Below are 20,741 nucleotides of genomic sequence, written 5' to 3' on the forward strand. Positions count from 1 at the left end.
GGAGAAAGGTCTTGGGAAAATGAAGCCAATTTCTGCGGGGTTAATAGTAAACAGTGATATAAGAAGTAAAGAGTTTGGGTAGCATTAGCAGCTCTGGACATTTTGTGTATTTTTAACCACAGCTTATCCCATAAAGAGACAGGCCAGGATATTGACGAATCCCGTTCCCAGGCCAATTCAGTCTTCGATTTGAGTCGTTCAGGTGAAGTTATAAGACATTTGTAAATGTGAGAAGCGGAAGGAGAGGTGTCCAAAAGCGGGCTAATGATAGAGTAAGAGGAGGGTATCTCAGAGGAAGAAGGAAGAGATTGAAGGTATTGAAGAAGAGCAGGTAGTAACAGGTCGTATTGTTTTCTAAAGGAAGCAGGGAGAAGAAATTGAGTTTGAAGGTCTGTAAAAGAAAGAGGAACGTTATGAAGTAGAAGTTAGGAAATCCAAGATATACCTTTGGATTTCCAAGATTTCCAACAAAAAGAACGGTTTTTAATGCGGAGTAGTTTATTATGCCAAATGGGTTGACGGGACAAAGAAGCAAGGGAAGGGTAAGAGGAAGGTAAAAGGGGGGTTAAAAGGTGATGTGTTTGAGCAATGACAGGGGATTTCAAGAAAGAAACGTTGGCCGAAAAGGCAAGGGTCTCTGAAAAATCAAATGGTGAAATGAGAGATTTCTACAGAGATATCCAAACAGGAGGATAAGTGGGAGTTTCTGTGGAAAGCCAACAAGAAGCATGTTTGAGGATAAAAGAATAATGGTATGATTTAAAGTCTTAAAATTGAAGACCTCCGGACAGTTTATCTTTTTTAAGGGAAGACAAGGCGATCCGTGGAGGCTTATTCCTCCAGAGAAATTTCATTAAGAGTGAGTCTAACCGTTTAAAATAATAACAGGGTATGCGAACAGGAATCATGGATAGTGAGTATAGGACGATAGGAGCTAACATCATTTTGATGGAGTCCAAGCGACCCCACCATGAAAGAAAGAGAGGATGCCATCTAGTAATAGAGTCAGTTAGCTTCTTTGTAATATATTCAAAATTAGCCTTCAAAGTGTCTGGTACAGAAGGGGAAAACCACAATCCTAAATATTTTACCTTAGTCGACTGCCAAGAGAATCCAGTATGATCAAAGTAATGACGCTGACATAAGACATTAAGGGGTAAAACTTCACATTTGTCACGATTGAGACGATATCCCGAAACCCGTGAGAAGGCGTCAACTTGGAGTAAAAAGGCAGGAAGAGTGGACTCAGGATTAGAGCAATAGAAAAGGATGTCATCTGCATAGACATACAATTTAACTTGATTAGGGCCGGGGTTAAAGCCAGTGATTTGGGCATCCTGTCGTAATTTGGTGAGAAAAGGTTCCAATGCTACAATAAACAATAAGGGAGATAAGGGACAACCTTGAGGGACACCCCTGGAAAGGGTGAAATAATCAGAAATGTTCCCATTAGCAAAGTAGAAGCTCTAGGGCCGGAATACAAAAGGGAGATGAGGGAGATTAATTTAGGGGGAAAACCAATCCAAGTGAGAGCATGAAACATAAAGTCCCAACTGGTCCTGTCAAATGCCTTTTCGGCATCTAATGTGATGGCCGCAAGTGGGTAGTTTAGGGAAGAAGCCTTACTAAGAACATTAAATAAAACTCTGGAGTTGTCAGAGGACAAACGTCCTTTAACAAAACCTGATTGCTCAGGACCTATAAGTTTGGGTAAAATGGGATCAATACACAGGGCAATTAATTTGGCAAATATCTTATAATCTGTATTAACAAGGAAAATGGGTCGGTAATTCTTACAAAAGGAAGGGTCTTTGTTATCTTTGCGGATGAGGCAGATCATAGCATCTTGGAAAGTACCTTGAGAAGAGCCATTTGCAATGAACGAATTAAATAAAACGAGCATGCGTGGAAGAAGAAGTTTTGAAAAATAAGCATAGAACTCAATAGAAAAGCCATCAGGACCGGGGGCTTTGCCGCATCTTAAAACAGAAACTGCATGGGAGATTTCTTTAAGGGTTATATCCGGTTCAAGTGAATCAAAATCAACATGAGGGGAAGGAGGAGAAGTAATGGATTGAAAGTAGGAGGATAAATCAGAGGGAAGCGGAGAAGATTCGGGAGTGTAGAGACCTTTGTAGAATGTGACAAATTCCTGCAAAATGGCGTCATCTTTAAAATGAGAAGTACCACAAGAATCAATTATGGAGGAAATCCGAGTTTTATCTCAATGAGTTTTCAAATCATTAGCTAAGAGTTTGCCCATTTTGTTTTGGCCTCCATAATAACGAGCACTGCTTTTTAAAAGATAAGAAGCAGCAGTGTCAGTAGACAATTTGTTGAAAGCGACCTTAGCGGTGATAAGATCTTTCAAAGAGGTGTCTGAAAAGGAATGAAAATAGGCATGTTCTAACTGTTTAATTTGGGCCAAAAGTTGGGAAGATTGTTTCTCAAATCTTTTCTTTTTCTGGGAGACGTAATTAATGATAAAACCTCTAGCGGTTGCTTTAAAAGAGTTCCATATCATGGTCGGAGAAGAATCCAGGGTGGAGTTTAAAGCAAAAAAGTCTTCAACAAATGAGCTGAATTGGCCAGAGAATTTAGGGTCTGCAAGGAGGGAATTATTAAAACGCCATCTGCCAGGGAGGGGGGATTAGATCAAAATCAACAAAGACTGGGGCATGGTCAGAAATAAGGATAGAGCCTATTTCTGAAGCAAGGGTGCATTGAGCTAAGGACTTACTAAGAAAAAGATAGTCAATGTGGGATTGTGTCTTGTGGGGAGGGGAGAAATAGCTAAATTCCTGGAGGTCGGGTGGCAAAGTCTCCATATATCAACTAAGGGTTTACGAAGGGTGTCTGAGGTAAATTGAATATGCATTTTAGAATGAACAAATTTGTGATAGAGACCATATCTGGCACCAATAGAACGTAACTGAGGTCTCAATGCCAAAAACTCTTTACGACGGTCTGCTGTTGATTTAGCATAGTCTTGAACAAAAAACAGAGTATTTCCAGACCAGGTAATTTTCTTCAAAGCCCTAGCGTGACCAACACTCTTAATAGGTCAGTATATTCAAGAAAGTAAAGTATTATTCCCCTAGGCTTACTCAGTGAAGGAGCAGAAGCATGATGTGGCAAAGAACCCAATCGGTGCGCTCTCTGGATGTTTAGCGGAGGGCTTTCTGGAAGTTTCAAAAGTTTGGGCAAGAAGGACTTAAAGAAAGAGATTGGATCCGATCCCTCTGAATTTTCCACCAAGCCATAAATGCAAAGGTTGCTACGATGATTCCTATTTTCCAAATTTTCAATTTGTTTGTGTAGGCTGGAGACTTGGGAACAAAGGGAATCCACCTTGGAAGCAGAGGAATTTAAGGAATCAACATTTTGTTCCAACGTTGTGACACAACTTTCTACACTTAACCATTTGTTAGAGAGTTCTTGAAGAGTAGAAGTGGTTTCCTGGAGAGTGGCAGTAGCTTCCTCAACAAAGGGGCGTAGAGCCCTAATTTCCTCAAGGAGCAAGTCCATGGTGACTGAAGAGACTGACATAGGAGGAGAAGGTGGGTCCTTCTTAAGTCTTTTGGAGGAAGCTTTACTGCTAAGAGTAGTCGAAGTACTTGCCGGTGGAGAGGTCTTCTTTGCTGAGGCGGATTGAGGTGAAGAGGTATTTGAATCTTCCATGGTTAAACACTGATACCGTGAGCAAGAACTTACGGACGGTGGCTTTAGTATGAGGAACCTCCTTGATCAGTTTACCCATATGTAAGGCACTATAAAGAATAATAATAAGAAGCCAGTGACGTATATAAGGTATCAGCCGTAAGGGAAAATGTGAAGAGAAAAGGTACCAGGTCAACAATGAAATTAGGCCAGTCTCTTTATAGGGAGTATGTCCAAAACCAGGCGAAAATCAGCATGACAATGAAATTAGCAGCGCTGATAGACAAAGGGCAAAAAACAGATGCTTGGAGTCTCGTCAGAAGACTGTGCAAGTGTGGATCAACTTAATGAGTACATTTAAGTGAAAGAGGCACGGACTATGTGAAGATGGAAGCATGAAGAGCAGCAATGACCAGAAAAAACTATTCCTGTCAGCGTGGTGAAAAGCTCCTGAGTGGAAACATGGAAAACACACAGGCCTGTGAGGGATTATTAACGCAGCGTTAAAGGAATATCATCAAGCCAGTGGACAGTCTCTCCCAAAAGCATCAACCAGAGAAACAGTAAATACACTTCCAGGCATTATGAAGAGTAAACACAGCATATGCAAGAAGAAATGAAGGGAAAGGTGCTGATTGTGAGGAGGCTGAAAAGCCGCAAATTAAAATGGCGACCAGGAGTTGAAGACACTGTAAACACCATCAGAGATCGAGCAGTGTACCTGAAAAGTGCTTCAGAGGAAAGTTCAACAGTATAGCCAATGAAATATTGAGGCAATCTGAGAGGTAAAACAAACTGAGCAAAGAGGAAACCAATTGCGATGTTGTGAAGGAAAGCGCGCAGGGAGCCGTTGCGAGATGCACAAAATGGCGGCCGGGTGAAGTTCGGAGCCGCGTTTGAGTAAAAACTCGAAAATGGCAAAGTACCTTCAGCCGAAAAAGGCTGGGAGAATGATCCCTGCAGGTTCTGATGTGCAGTCCTCGAAATTGGGCTCAGGTTATGGGGTAAAAGGGCATCGTCAGTCCGTCTCCGCTCCCGCTGTCTCCGGAGAGCTACGGACTAGCTGCCTTCCACGCCGGGCGCAAGCCACGCCCCCCAACATTTACCCTTTTAACGCCTCCTTTGAAATGGCATTACATTTTGACGCTAAACCCTGTCTACTATTGTTTGTAGATAGGGTTTTGCATCAAAAGACATGGGTGGGTGCATGGGAAAGCCCAAGTACCACCCATGTAACACCCCCTCTACACTAAGTATTGCAACTCAGTGCTTTGCGCTGCTTTGGATTACTTCCACAATGATTTCCAGTGTAAAATAAGTTTTGCACTGGAAAGTAAATTAGGGAAAAAACAGTTTTTTGTGGTTAGTGTTACTTTTGTGATGCTAACTAATTTTGTAAATCTACCCCTTAATATTTTGAGGGAAAGTAACTCTTTTTGAGTGAATTCTGCCATTTTTTGTAGAGTGAAGCCTCTGGTTTTTCCACTCTGTGCACTGCGACACTCGTAACTATGTTTCAGTGCATGTGCTGTGATCCCTAAATAATGTTTAAATTGGTTTACTTCTAATTGGCATATCTAGCTTTCTTATACGGCCATATTATATGGTGGCCTAGAGAACACCCATGGCATGGAAAGTTAAATTTCATCGATTGGCAAAACTGTATCATCCACTACTGTGACAATAATAACATGACTCCAGGCCTACCACTATAGCTGAATGTAGCAGTTTTAAAAATGCAACGCAACCTGTCAAAACAACCCCTCTTGACAGGAGAACACCTGTTTTAAATATTAAGAATCGACCCCTTTGTAGCCTTGTATCCAGGCAAAGTACAATTATGATAGGCTATTTTTCCTCTTTGTTTAAATTCCAACTCAATGGTGAATCTGGATTTTAATAAATATTTAGCAAATGTACCTTTGGGAACCTTTTTCCTGCCTGAAGCTCATGGAGGCTAATTTGCATTAGACTCCAACTGGCACTCAGCTCATGAATGCCCTTAATGAGGACAAAGTGCTCCCAGAGTAGAGTCAATGGCCTGGGTCTAAGGAAATGTTTTATTCCTCTGGTAGAAAGACCAAATTGACTGTGCCCAGGAACTTCATTTACTTCAAAGACGCCTCTCCTGTAGGAAGACACTGGCACTGGCCCCTTAATTTTTCTGCCAGTCAGGGAGGCACCAAACCCTCTGGGGGGAGGGGAGGAAGCTGTGCCCAGGAATGTCTTGAGTGACCAAGAAGGAGAGGACTGCCTATTACCCTGGTTACACCTTTAGGTGGGTGCACAGGCTCTGCATAGAGCAGGAGTAAACCCCCATGTGGAATTTAGTGGGTGACAGGTAGTGTGGGACTTTTTGCTGTAGGGGACACAGTAACTGCTTTTCATTTCTCCTCTTTTTCTCTCTTAGCATGGCTGTTCCATTCTACTGCACAAATGCAAAGATGGAAACACCTTAAAGCCCAGATTTTGTACTTAAATAGCCCCCTTCCTGCGCAAAATCTATCCTTCCCATAGCAAAGACGCCTTTGCAGTTCATCTTATTAGCTATGGCACTGTTCAGCTCTCTCCTGTTCACGTAACAAAGCACAGCAATTGTTCTTGCTGCTCTGCATTTTGTGATATTTTATTAAATGTATGCCTCGGTCTGAAGATGTAAATCCTGACGGGTGTCGGGCCTCTCATTAGCGCGGGCGTGCGCGTAACAGGTGCGGCAATAACGGACCCAGGACACCATTTAGATACTCCGCGTGGTGCCGGACTAACTCCAGGGGCCACGCCTCCTTTATTTATATCCAGTACGCGGCGTCCGTACGACACCGCGTATGCGCACGCCTACGTGCGCGATTCACTAGACTGCTAACATGCAGTATCGCAACATTACATTCCTTTCAACCTTTAAATAAACAACAGTATAAACAGGTGTCTCACAGTCAAAAAGGTGACGCATTAGTGATAAAGAGGTTACCAGTCTCGTGGCTCGAAAAGTCTGTACTCAGCCCACTTCAAAGTCCGCCAGTTGTGAAGACGGGGCTGGATTTCTTCTTAGCCCATAGCCTGCGGCTTCTCCCCGGAACAATACTCTCTTGGGGGTTTCTTTATGTTGGGTTCCAGCAAACTGGGCTCCCATGGGAGGTTGAGGACTGATGGTTCTTGGCGTTCCATCAGCAACGGGATTCGCTGCTGAGATTTCACTCCTGGCGCTGCTTTCACTTCCGAGTGGACTATGATTCTCTTCTGGCCGATTGGGCGAGTCTTGGCTGGATCCTTGGCAGGGGTGATCTTCCGTTGGACTGGATGCCTTTTTGAAGAATGAGACGTTGCGTGTGACGGTCTCTCCTCCTCGCTGGGTCATCACCATGGTGCCGGTGCGGCGTGTGACTGTCCAAGGCCGGGGCTCAAATGGGAGTCTGAACTTACTCCCCGGATATCTGTCTTTCACATAGACGTGGTCTCTTTCATTTATGGACGGTTCCTTGGCCCTCCGTCGGAAGCTTGCGTAGTCATTTGACCTCCTTCGGTTGAACAGTGTTCTCTATGTGTTTGGGCTACTTGGAGTCCAGGTATGATGATTGGTAATTGTGTCTCGGACTATCCTTCCCATTGCTGACGGGCCGGGGGCGGCTTCCATAGTGCGATGTGGCGTGAGCCGGTATTCCCTGAGAAAAGAGTAGATCGCCTTCTCTAATGGTGCTCCTTCCGATTGGGCAATCCGGATGACTTTATTTAGAGTGCGCATAAATCTCTCGACTTCTCCGTTTGCTTGAAGCCATCGGGGCATCACTTTTCGGTGTTGGGTCCCCCATTCAGCGAGATAGTCTGCGAACTCTTGTCCCTGGAAGGGGGGTCCTTTGTGGGTCTTAACCCACTGGAAGATGTCGTGGGTGGTGATGGCTTTCTCAAATTTGGCTATGACCTCTTTGGCTGCAAGTGTTGTCAAGATTTCCACTTCTGGATACTTAGTGAAATCGTCCATGATGACGAGCATATGTCTCCCATCCGGCAGGTGTCCGAAATCTGCGCTCACGCGCTCCCAGGGTCCTCCCGGGTTATCTTCGGTGATGACCGGGGTGGGCAGTTAAGTTGTCCTGCCGCTTGGCACCATTGGCACTCTTTGACAGTTCGCTCTATTCTGGTGTCCATGTCCGGGAACCATAATTTCGCACAAAGTCTGCTCTGGGTTTTTACCATGCCTTGGTGCCCACGATGAGCGAGTTCGATGGCTTGTTGTGTTAGGCTCGTTTGCATCATGATTCGGGGCCCTCTCAATAAGCACCCTTGGGTATCCATGGACAGTTGTTCCCATACTCTTAGGAGTGCTTCTAGAGCGCTTCTTGCCTGTGGTGTTCTTTTGCTCAGTGACTCTTGAAGAGCTCTCCAGTCGTTGGCCTGCAGGGCGTTCAACGCTAGCTGGAGGACCTCATCGTTGCGGGTCGCTTCAATTATCATGTCTATGCTCATGGGTAGTGGCCTTGACCTCTCTATTACCGCCTTGACGTATTCCTCGGTCTTCTCTGCATCTTTTTCTTCTCCCCTCGTTGCTGCTCGGGGGTGTCTGGAGAGGTAATCTGCGGGGTGTGTCGCCCCCGGTTTGAACTCCAGTTGGCAATCGTACTCCTGTAGTTGCAGGATCCACTTCTCTTTTCTGGGTGGCGGTTTGGAGGCTGACCCTTCGGAATAGAGGGAGTAGGGGCTTGTGATCTGTGGAGACGGTAAATGGATGTCCAAACACATATACATGGAAGTGTCTGCAGGCACAGTGGATGGCAATGGCCTTCCTCTCAATCTGGGAGTACCGCTGCTCCGTTTCGGTCAGTGATCTGCTGGCGTATGCAATGGGTGCCCAGTCTTCCTCTCATTGACGCTGTGTCAGGACCGCTTCCAGGCCATAGGGGCTGGCATCGACTGCTATGTTGGTCGGTTGTGCCGGGTCAAAGTACGACAGGGTCTTTTCCGCTGACAATGCGGCCTTGGTGTTATGGAATGCCGCGCTCTGTTCATCGCCCCACTGCCAGGGGGTAGTCGACTTGGTGGGTTCCCTGAGGGGCCTTTTGAGGTTGGATAGGTCTGGGATGAACCTCCCACAGAAGTTTACCATGCCCAGGAAGCTTCGCACTTCCAATATGTTAGTCGGGGCTGGGGCTGCTTGCACATCTTTGACTTTGTCATGGTCAGGGGTGATCCCTTGGTCGGAGAAGGTGTATCCAAAGAAGCTGATCTTATTCTGGAGAAATTGGCGTTTCTCCCTGTGTAGTGTTAGGCCTGAGTCCTTAAGTCTCTGCAATACCCCTTTTAACCTTTGGTGGTGCTCCTCGATGGTGTTTGCATATATGAGCAGGTCGTCGCTGACGTTCAAAACTCCTGGGAGTCCACTTAACACTTCCCTGATGGTGTTTTGGAAGACTTTGGCTGCGCTGGAGATACCGAAGTTGAGACGTCAATAACCCCTGAGGCCCACGTGGGTAGAGAAGGTGGTTATATACCTGGAGTCTGGGTGCAGAGGCAACTGATGATAGCCGGACCGCAGATCCATCTTGGAAAACCACTTTGCGCCGTTTAATTCTCCCAGGATATCATCAATGGTGGGCGTTAAGTGTCGCTCCATCTTGACTGCCCGTTGGGTAGGCGCATGTCGACGCATATGCGGACTTGTCCTGGCTGTTTGGGTTTTCGCACCACCACGATAAGCGATACCCACGGGGTGGGCCCGCTGACCTTCTCGATAATGCCTTGTTTCTCGAGGGCCTCGAGTTCTTCTTCCACCTTTTTCCTGAGGTGGAATGCTATCCTATGGTGTCTGAGGGCGACCGGTTGAATAGACGGGTCTATGTGGAGGGCAACCTCTTTTGCTTTTAGGCACCCAATGCCTTAAATCGTGTCTTCAAATTCATCGAGGATTGCATCCAACTCCTCCTCCAGTACGACCATCGCGAAAAGGATCAGTTGGAGTTCTTGCACCGCACGTCCGCTGAGGAGCACGTAGACGGTCGTCGGGACCTTCCTGTCTTGATGTCTTAGCTCCGTTTGGAAGCATCCAAATAGCGGGATTGGAGTCTTTTGCCCATAGGCGAAGACGCAGATTTTTGCTGCCTTGAGAGTGGGTTTGTCCCGTAGTTGGTTGTACACGTCTGCCGCCATGTGTTCAATCGAGGCTCCTGTGTCGATGGTGGCCCTCACTTCTTGTTGGTTCAACCTTATGCGGCATCTTGGGAGGCGCCTCTTCATCCTTTGTGGCTGATTGATGGCAAATACGTAGTGGACCGGATAGTCGCTAGAATCATCGTCCATGTCTTCGCTATCTGGGTTTTCTCTGATTGTGTGGGCCGCCTCTGGTCTTTGTTTGAAGGACCTGCGAACTGATGCGAAGTGGTTCATGCGTCCACATGCATTTCTTCCCGCGCGCTGGGCAGTCTTGAGCACGGTGAGGCATGCCTCTGCAGTATCCACATTCTTTTCTGCGTTCTTGCGGCTTCTTTCCTCCAAATTGTCGCTGCTTTGGCCGGACAAAATTCACTTGCTCAGCCGTGTTGACTTGCTCTCCTTTCACTGGTCTATGGAGTGCTGCCTCTATATGAGATGCTCTCGTCTGTGATAGCTCTTTAGAGCGACCCAGTTTTAGGATGTCGGAAAACGTTTTTCCGTCCACTTGGAGAATTTTGACTCGCAAGTTGGAAGAGTAGAACCCTTGAATTATTTGGCCACGTATCTCCTCTTGTTCGTCTCTGAAACCACAGGCGCTGTCGAGTTCTTTCAGCCTGCCGTGGAACGAGTCTAGTGACTCTTCCGCTTCCTGTCGCACTTGCCGGAATATGAAACGTTCATAATCCTTGCTGGCCATGGGTTCAAAATGTGCGTTGAGCGCGTTGAGGAGTGTGACGTAGGTGTGCGGCGTAGCTTCAATTAGGGTCTTGTAGATTCTGTGGATATCCTTCCCTCCTAGATGAAGAAGAAGCGCCCTGCGCCGTTACCTCACCGTTCCAGCACCTTCGAAATAGAATTGTAACCGCTCTGTCCAGTCTTTCCATCGTTGCACCAGGGAAGCAGGTGCGCCATCGACCACAAATGGTTCAATGGGGGCCATGGCCGCCATATTGGCACGTGGGGTCCCTTCGTGAGCTGGTGGTGGTGCACGGACGTTGTGGTCACCAGGAAATGACACCCACCTGTGGGGATTCGCCAATAGGTCTCTGAGCAGGACTTGCGCTGTGAAAATGGTGAAAGCAGGGCCACCTCGAGTGACAGGGATCCTCCTGTGTCAGCTTAGCGGGTGTATGTCTCCCCAAACAGTTGCAGATACTTAGCACCTCTCACGCTCATGCTGCCAGTCCAGGCCAAAGTCTTGCCCCTGGGGTGCACACTTTAAGGCACGCCCCCTGCACTGAGCACACTCACTCGGGGTCACCAGCGCTGTGGGGCGTCACCCGCCGACTTCTGTGGCTGGGGCGGGGAGCCTCAGCTGGGCTGACCACATATGGAGCTCTGGGCGCAGATCAAGCATCGGCACTTCGGCGGGGCAGACAGGAGAGGCAGTCGGAGCACAGCGTGGGGTCTTTCACTGCTTCGTCGCCATTGTCGGGCCTCTCATTGGCGCGGGCGCGCTTGTAACAGGCGCCGCAGCAATAACAGCCCCGGGACACCATTTAGATACTCCGCGTGGTCCCGGAGTAACTCCAGGGGCCACGCCTCCTTTATTTATATCCAGTACACGGCGTCCGTACGACACCGCGTATGTGCCTACGTGCGCGATTCACTAGACTGCTAACATACAGTATCGCGACATTACAACGGGCAAAGACGCCAAAAGTATCCAACTTCCTTGGATGAAACATTTCCCACTCTGAGCTTTTCCTGCTTCACCAGAATGTCGTCCAACTCCTATCTGATGCTATGACGTCCTGCTCAGATTCAACCTGTTGCTGTGAGTTTTCGTTTTGGGGAAAAAAAATGAAATCCCAAGGCAAAAGCTCCAAATGTGTTGAAACTAGCTGGTGTTTCTGACCTCCTCGCACTTGTGGCCGTCCTGAATTTACGTCAATGTGCCGGTCCACCATTATCAACAACCTACGCATTACATGAGGATGGTATGTTCCGGGCAACAACCAGTGCTGCGATACTTACTGGATTATTTGTTGTTAGTGAACTCCATATAACCTTTCATCATGAATAGACATATATGAGAATCCACACTATGGAAGTATTTTGAAACTATATTAGAATCTTCGTCAGAATCGAATGCAGAATACGAGCCTAGTTGCAAACTGCATTTTATAGTACATTTAGTAATGCTACAAAATATTACTAATGTTTTACAAAATGCTACTCGCATGTCTATGTGTGGATGACTCTACTAACTGCGAAGCACTCCTTACACATGAATATATGTTTTAATAGTAAATGTGTGAGGGGCAGAGGGGAATGGCTGAAAAATGGGGAATATTTACTTCTAATGGGGAGGGGTTAAGTGATGCATAAGGAAGGGGTTTAGGGAGGGTTCATAAGAAGCTTAGGCAAAGCCAAAGACCCACTCAAAAAGGTAAACTCATTGCTATTCGCAAACTTCCCTTCGTTTACTGCAGCAAAGAAGGACCCAAAACAGCAATAAATGTACAGTAGCTCAGAGCTGAATCAAGTTAAACACCACACATGGCCAAGTACTAATACTGCAATACCAGTATAAAATAATAAAGGATAAGTTCTTTAAAAAAATCCCATTAGAAATAAAATTAAAATACATTTATTTATTTAAACGTTTCAAAAATATAAATACATGGGGGCCTATTAGGATGACGGGCGGACTTTGTCTGCCCGTCATCCTGGCGGTGATCGGGACCGCCCGACATAAGGGCGGGGGTCCCGTGGGGGGTAGTAGGATAGCGGGCACATCCTGCATTTTTAGCATTGTGGCGGGCGATGCTCTCAGCATTACCCGCCACAATGCTAAAAATGCATTTCAGAATTTGCATAAACAAAGCGGCAGGCATCGCGGGGAGCCTGCCGCCTTGTTTATGCAAATGATGGGGGGTACCACAGGTACCCCTCGTGTGCAACCCCCACCCCCACCCCCCTTCACTCTGGGGGCCCGCAGAGTGAAGACCGCATGCCTTTCCGTGGCGGCATTGTCAGATAGCCCATCCTAATATGGCTGGTGGTGTCTAATAGACACCGCCACCATATTAAATATTTGCCGCCCCGGCCGCAAGGCGACCGGGGCGGAAAAGCGGCGGACGGTCTTTCCGTCCGCTGCGGTCCCCCTGCCATTCCAATATGGCGGGGGAATTCTGGAGAGGATGTCAGGCGGATTGCCCCCGCCAGGCCGGCGGTGGCTACCGCCAGCCTGGCGGGGGCAATCCCCCCGACATTCTAATGGGCCCCATTGCATTTAATGTTGAAAATCATCTATAAATAAACCATATTTGTCATTTTATTTTTAAGTATTTTATTCACCTGTTTCAATTAAAAAAATAACATAGCAGTTATATTTGAAGAAATAATGACCATACTTTTATATATTGTTATACATTATGTGTAATCATTTTTAATATGCATTAAGAATGTATATTATAGGTGGGAATGTTTTTTAATTTAAACATCTGAATTTTTTTTATTTTAATGTAATATTTTAAAGACCATTACCTTTTAATATTAAATTGTGTAATTAATGCAGTAACATTGTGTATATTGTTTTACATGTAAAATAAAAAGATATAATTAACATTGATATTTAACATATACATATTTTTAAATGTTTAATAAACTTACATCATTTTTTCTATACTTATAATAGGGATATCGCTGGCATAATTGTGAAGGCCTTTGCCAAACCTGCGAAACATCAAATACAGTCATTAAATCACTGCTAATAATAACTTTATGGTCATATTCCATTTTGTAGGGACTCCACCCACTTTTTCGGGGAGGTGGGGACAAGTAAGTGTACACAATTGAATAACTATCACTTGTAAATTATGATAGGCAAAAGCAGTAAAGCTACTCGAAAATATACGTGTACTTGTAGTAAATCTACACATGTTTAATTTCCTTCTTCAATAAGTCCCAATGTGTATAGCTGTAACTATAAAACAAACAAAATAGTGGCAATTAATTACATTATTAGCAGACAAAAGAATTGTAACATAGTGATGATATTTCATATTTTCATTGACCTGAAAGATTTCAGTCTGTTTCACCAACCCCTCCCTTCCAGCCCTTAGCTATGCTGTTTTGGGACTAATAGTGTCTGTCAGAGTTTCCTGAGGTTGCCTCCAGCCCATATACCTTACTGAACAAGAGCTTTGTTGTTCTGTAGCTTGAGAAGGTCATTTTATGTATCTACGTTTTAGTGGTGCATTCCCAATCAAGCAGAAAAGGCCAGGCAGGCTCTGTGGAGCAGAAGGCCTCTCCTAAAGTTTACAGCTACAGATTGCATGAATATTGTCTGCCAGACATGCAAAGATTCCTCACTGCTTAATACATGCCTGTATTCATTTTTTTAGATGGGCAGGCCTCTTGCAGAATGGTGTAACATGATGTAAAATGTGAGAATTAAAATATTAATCTTGTTGCATCTTTACTGAACTCTGTCACTTATCATAAATCACACGAATACATATATGTGATTCACTGATGTACTATAACATCAACCCTGGATTGACAGAGCAGCAGGTTTACCTACTTAAATGCGCTTTGATAAATGAAAAAAGGTAGGCAGAATGCCTGCTGCACAATTTAACTATGTGGTGCCCTGAAACCCCAGAAAAAAATCCAAAAGGGATAGTAAGCAAAATGCTGGCTTAACGTAGGTGTATATAGAAACGGCAGTAGCTTCTGAAATGATTGAAAATTTACAATGTTGAAATTGCAGATGAGTGCGACTTCATAAGTAAAGTTAAGGGTGCTGCATCAGCTTTTAAATACTTGCTGAAGCAACATTGAATCTTCAAAACTAGTGTGATTGTCGGCACATGTCAGAACAAGATTCATACAGAGCAGCTTTGTTGTTTGAGAAAATTGATCAGTTGAGTTAGTACAGCTTGCTGTTCCAATCATCCCAACTGCAGAGTCTCCCTTTGGTAAAGTATTTGAAAAATGTAAAAAAGATATTTCAGTCAAAAAAAATATTACAAATATGTTTATGTTAAATATTAATATTATTTCATTTGATTTATTTACATTGAAAGTAGACAAAATAAAGAAAGGTACAACACTATTTCATTAGTTGTAATTCGTTAATTGTAATAAATCTTTTGTCAGGCCTAAACCCTCTTAATTAGTACTTATAAGTCAATCCTAAGGTGGACCCTAAAACCCCATAGAGAAGGGTGCAAGGTATTTAAAAGTAGGACATGCATATTTAATGTTTTACATGACCTGGCACTAAAAGACCTAAGTTGTGTTTCACTGTGGCAGGTGAACCTGTGGTGAGATGAGTATAGCTCCTAGAGAGTGGTCTGGAATGGGGAGGATGGAGGTCTCCTTCCGTGAGGAGATGACTGAGGGATGCACCCAGCCCCTTCCTGAGCTTCATAGGATGCTGGTCCTAACACTGGCATATGAGGCTCCTTTTGTCTTTCTAGTTAGAGTGGCTTCAACCCATAGACGTGTGGAGAATTCGAAGGAGGAGTACCCTGTTGTCTGAAACGCTAAAGAAGACTGACCTGCTTGGCATGACCCCAGGACCCCAGAAGTGACTCAAAGGGTCAGTGGAATGCCCTCCTAATTGAGCTGAAGGGATAAAACAAATTTTCAGAGGCCTCTTTTTCTCTCTACCAGACTCTCTCTCTCTCTCTCTCTCTCTCTCTCTCTCTCTCTCTCTCTCTCTCTCTCTGTAACTGCCCAGCTGACCAATTCCACATGCCCTGAACCCTGTTGCTGGACTTCTGGAGTCATAACCTTCATCTGGTGCTTCACCAGGTCCTCAACCCTTGGCTGGTGTTTAAGTGTACTGCTCTTGGCCCTGAACAGTAAGTCATGGGACTTAAACATTTTTTGCCAGCTGTCAGCCTTGAGATGGGGATTGTCGTAAAACCCACAGCCATCCATCCATTTATAGTTGACAGTCCGCCTCAACTTTCTAGTTTGCCCTGCTGAAGGAGATCTGGCTTCTAGCAATGTTTCTAAGTCCAACCATAGAGGACTTCAGTGGGACCGATGCTGAACAGCATCCGATTGACATCAAGGCCTTCCTGGGTATGGAATTCCGACTTCAGTCTTCATATGCTACAAGCTTTTCTAGCTTCATCAGCAACCGTACCTGGCCCAATCTTCAGCAATCAACCCCGCTTTGTTTCCAGCTTACAGCTTGCCTCGCCGCGGACACGCCGTCAACCCCTTTTTATCTCAAAATTTTTAGAACTTAAAAGGCTAACTTTTCACCAGGACTAACCTGGTCCCTGTATCTAATTGGAAATCCATTGTCAGCCGCCTTTATTTATTTTTTACTTTTGACGCACTCTAGTGTGACCAGATACACGTTGAGCTTTTGGTGCTAATTTAAATTCAAACTTTAAAAAATTATATTTCTGGTTCTATTCATTTGATTTTTATCATTCTGGTGTAATTGTTTTCTTAAAATAGTCTTCATTTTTCAAAATTGATTTGAGATTTTTCTTGTGTGGGTTTTTAATTAATTACTGTTTGATTGCAGTATAAATACTTTACACATTGCCTGCCTTGAAAGTTAAGGCTGGCTGCCATGTGCAACAACTACCAAGGAGTTGTGCACAGGCTTATTTAGTGACTTCGTGGTTCTCCTTGACAAGAATTGTGATTATTATTTGGAGTGGTTTCTCATCCCCTACAACTAATACTCCAAATTCTTACAGGCATGCAGCGATGTGAGTAGGATTGGAGCTACCTCAGAACTGTTTTAAAGTAACCAGAGAGGGTTGTTATTACCCTGGCTCCAAATCTGAGTGGGCACACAGACAGAGGAGAAGAGTTTCACCATCTTGTATTTAAGCAGCTAGAGGCATTCTGGTATTTTCTGCTGTGGGGTACACTGGAAATGCTGCAAATGCGGGTAGGGTAACCAGTGGGAACGTTTACCCCCACTAGTTAGGGAGGAACTAAGAGCCGCTCCCACCCACAAGTTGGTGCCAGTCATAAATGTGTCATTCCCCTACTCTCATCAGAACTTAGACATGAGGAAGATCAGAAGAGGACTGAGCTTGCTATCTGAGAACCTAACAGACCAGACCTACTCCATCTTGTACCCAGGTGAATGAAGTGGATTGCAACAGTCATACGGCTGACCTCTTGTTAAAGTTACAGGAAAATAGCAAGCTACAAGAGACCATTCCTACAAATTTCCATCCGACCAGCTCCAACTGAACTGCCTTTAACATTGCTGTTGGCCTCTGCTGGAGTGAGTCTTGGGCCGAAATTGCCATTCATGTAACCCTGGAACCCTTGTCAGTGTATGGTTTTACTTCTCCAAAACCCTCTGAAAACCTGGGACTTTGAAACCTTTGGGCTTTAAAGACCCATGGAGGACTGGGATAAACCTGCCAAGCTAATCCAATTAAGGTGATTGCAGCTTGACTGAAGATTCAAGTTTCCCATGCTCAGAGCATTTTCATAATGGCCAATCCTCATTGGTGGGACCTTGTGAGGACAGTATCCAGCCTCATAGAGCCCTCTTCAGCTGCAGCCTGCTGACTTACCCAGCTACAGGAATTCAAGCTCCACCAAAGAGATGAATTGAGAACAAAGAAATCTTTACTTGGGTCAGACAAGTTAGGGACCCTCCTTGGTGTAAACGTCTCCCACATGGAGTTTTCCCACCAAAACCCAACAGCTGCAAAGGTAATTGCCCAACTAGGATCCATGCTCATGGAGCCATTTTAGCTACAGCTTGCTGCCCTGCTTGTCTGAAGACTTTGGACTTCCATTTCAGAGAATAGACCCCAAGGTACTTCCTCTGACAAGGGCTAATCTCGTTGCTGTATCTGACTGACTTGCCATTGCAACTAGCTTCAAATCACACCTAGGTCCAGGTCTTCCACGACCAGATAACCATGGTTAGTGCATAATACTTTTTGGCTCGTTTGTTCATTAAAACTTAAAAAATTCATTTCTCAGGTTCCTCTTGTTGACATTTTGCTGTTTTGGTGTCACTGTATTTATTCAAATTCACTTTATTTTCCTACATTGTTTTGGGATTTTTCCTATGTTCTGTTTTTACTTTATTGCTGTTTGGGTACTTCATAAATGTTTTGCACATCGCCTCTAAGCTAAGGCATTCTGCTCTTTGCCATAGCTACTCGTAGTTTAGCTCAAGTTAATTGAGCTACTTTAGTGGTTCATCCTGAATAGAATTGTGTTTATCACTTAAGTTGGTCTGTTACCCCATTACCTAATAATTAGGGGTGGGCAGCCAGCTACGCTCCGTGCACGGAGTGTGCGTAGTGCCGCCTACTCCGCATTTTGCGAAGCGGGCGGAGCCAGGCGGCACTACGCACGCTCCGCAGACGGAGCGTAGCTGCCCGCCACCCGCCTCCCTCCCGCCCTCCCTAAATACTTTCAATTAAAGGAGGCAAATAATTAAAATGCACTTACCTTGCCCGCCGCTGCCCGCCGCGTCCCCGGGGCTCGCTATCTTCCGTCTTCCGTCTTCTTTACGAATGCGCATGAGCGGGTGGCCGCGCATGCGCATTTTCTCGTGAGAAATGCGCATGCGCGGCCGCCTGCCATGCGCATTCGTAAAGAAGACGGAAGACGGAAGATAGCGAGCCCCGGGGATGCGGCGGGCAGCGGCGGGCAAGGTGAGTGCATTTTAATTATTTGCCTCCTTTAATTGAAAGTATTTAGGGAGGGCGGGAGGGAGGCGGGTGGCGGGGCTGGCGGCCAGTGGTGTTTGCGGAGTGGGGCTACGCGGAGTGCGGAGGTGGGCGTAGTTTCTCGCCCACTTCGCGTAGCTCCGCGAAGCCCCACTCCGCCAACTCCGCCCAGGGTTACTAATAATGACATTTCTTGAAGTTCACTACCAACTTTCCTGTCTTAGGGGCAAAAAGTCCACCTAGCACCAAGGATTGATGTCTAAAAATGATTGGCATGGAACATCAGCATGTCTTGGCATCAGGTCCTACACCACAGCATCAAATTGTCTTTTTGACAACCTCGGGAGGGAGAATGGGGAGGTTTACTCCATTTCTGCTGGCTCATACACAAAAATATGCCCCAAGTGCCCCAAATGATCTGAATGATCAGCCCCGGACATTGCCAAAGCCATCCCGGACGGCTACAAGATCACCCGGAGGGACCGCGTCAACCAAACTGGAGGAGGCCTCACCATCGTCTACAGAAACACCATCCACGTCACGACCAACTCAGACAAAACCCTCACCGCCGCCGAGCACCTTCACTTCCAGATACACATCAACCCCCAGACCACCCTCAGAGGCACTCTATAATACTCTATAGTTACAGGCCCCCGGGACTACACACACAATTCAGCGAAGCCATCGCCGACCTGGTCAGTCAGCACGCCCTCACCTCCACAGACTACATCCTCCTAGGGGACCTCAAGTTCCACCTGGAGAACAACAATGATTGCAACACCACCGCCCTACTGGACAACCTCGCCAACCTCGGACTCAAGCAACTGGTGAACACCCCAACCCACTACGCCGGTCACACGCTCGACCCGATATTCTCCTCCAGCAAGCACATCGCCTTCAGCCACTCCACCGGACTACACTGGACAGACCACAGCTGCGTCCACTTCAACTTCAGGAGAACCACGACCCACCAGCACCGGCTACAGGCCCCCGCAGACACTGGAGCAAGATCACCGCCAACCAGATCACCACCACCCTCAACCAGAACCCGCCCTCCAACACAACGGATCCCGATGAGGCAGCCTGCAACCTCACACAGTGGCTCTCCGACTGCGCCGACGAACTCGCACCTCTGAAGAAATCCCCCAGCAGACCCAGCAGCAGAAAAGCCTCGTGGTTTACCAACGACCTCAAGAACTCCAAGAAAACCTGCTGTACCCTCGAGAAAGCCTGGCGCCACGACCAGACAACAGAAAACATGACAGCCCTCAAGAACGCCACCCGCAAACACCACCAGCTGATCCGCACCACCAAGAAGACAGCACTCAAAGAACAACTGGACAACAACACCCACAACAGCAAGGAACTCTTCAGTGTCGTCAAAGAGCTCTCCAACCCCAGCACCTGCAGCAAGGACATCACACCCTTGCAAGACCTCTGTGACTCCCTCGCCTCGTTCTTCCACCGCAAGATTGCCGACATACACAACAGCTTCGGCACTCCGACCACAGTGACCACGAACCCTACCACTGAACCGGCACCCACCACCGCCACCCTCTGCACCTGGACCCCGGTCAGCACCGAAGACATCACCGGCCTGATGAACACAATCCACTCCGGCTCACGCACCGACCCCTGCCCACACCACGTCTACAAAAAAGCCGCCTCCATCATCGCACCCCAACTCCGACTCGTCATCAACAGCTCCTTTGCATCCGCCACCTTCCCAGAAAGCTGGAAACAGGCCGAACTGAGCGCCCTCCTGAAGAAACCCACCGCGGACCCCACGGACCTCAAGAACTTCCACCCCATCTCGCTCCTCCCCTTTCCAGCTAAAGTCATCGAGAAGTCTGTCAACAGACAACTCTCCGCCTTCCTCGAGACCAACGGATCCCTCGACCCATCACAGTCCGGCTTCCGAGCAAACCACAGCACCGAAACCGCCTCATCACAGCCACGGACGACATCAGGTCCCTGCTTGACAACGGGGAAACTGCTTCCCTCATCCTCCTGGACCTCTCAGCAGCCTTCGACACCGTATACCACCGCACCCTGATACAGCGCCTCAGCAACACAGGAATCATAGGAGCGGCCCTGAAGTGGATCATCTCGTTCCTCACCGGAAGAACCCAAACAGTCCGCCTCCCCTCGTTCGGGTCCACAGCCTCCGAAGTCATCTGCGGCGTGCCACAAGGATCCTCGCTCAGCCCCACCCTTTTCAACATCTACATGAGCCCCCTCGCAGCCATCGCTCGCCAACACAACCTCAACATCATCTCCTACGCCGACGACACCCAGCTGATC

This window comes from Lissotriton vulgaris, chromosome 3_1 (genome assembly GCF_964263255.1).
Source record: "Lissotriton vulgaris chromosome 3_1, aLisVul1.2, whole genome shotgun sequence".
Taxonomy (NCBI): Eukaryota; Metazoa; Chordata; class Amphibia; order Caudata; family Salamandridae; genus Lissotriton; species Lissotriton vulgaris.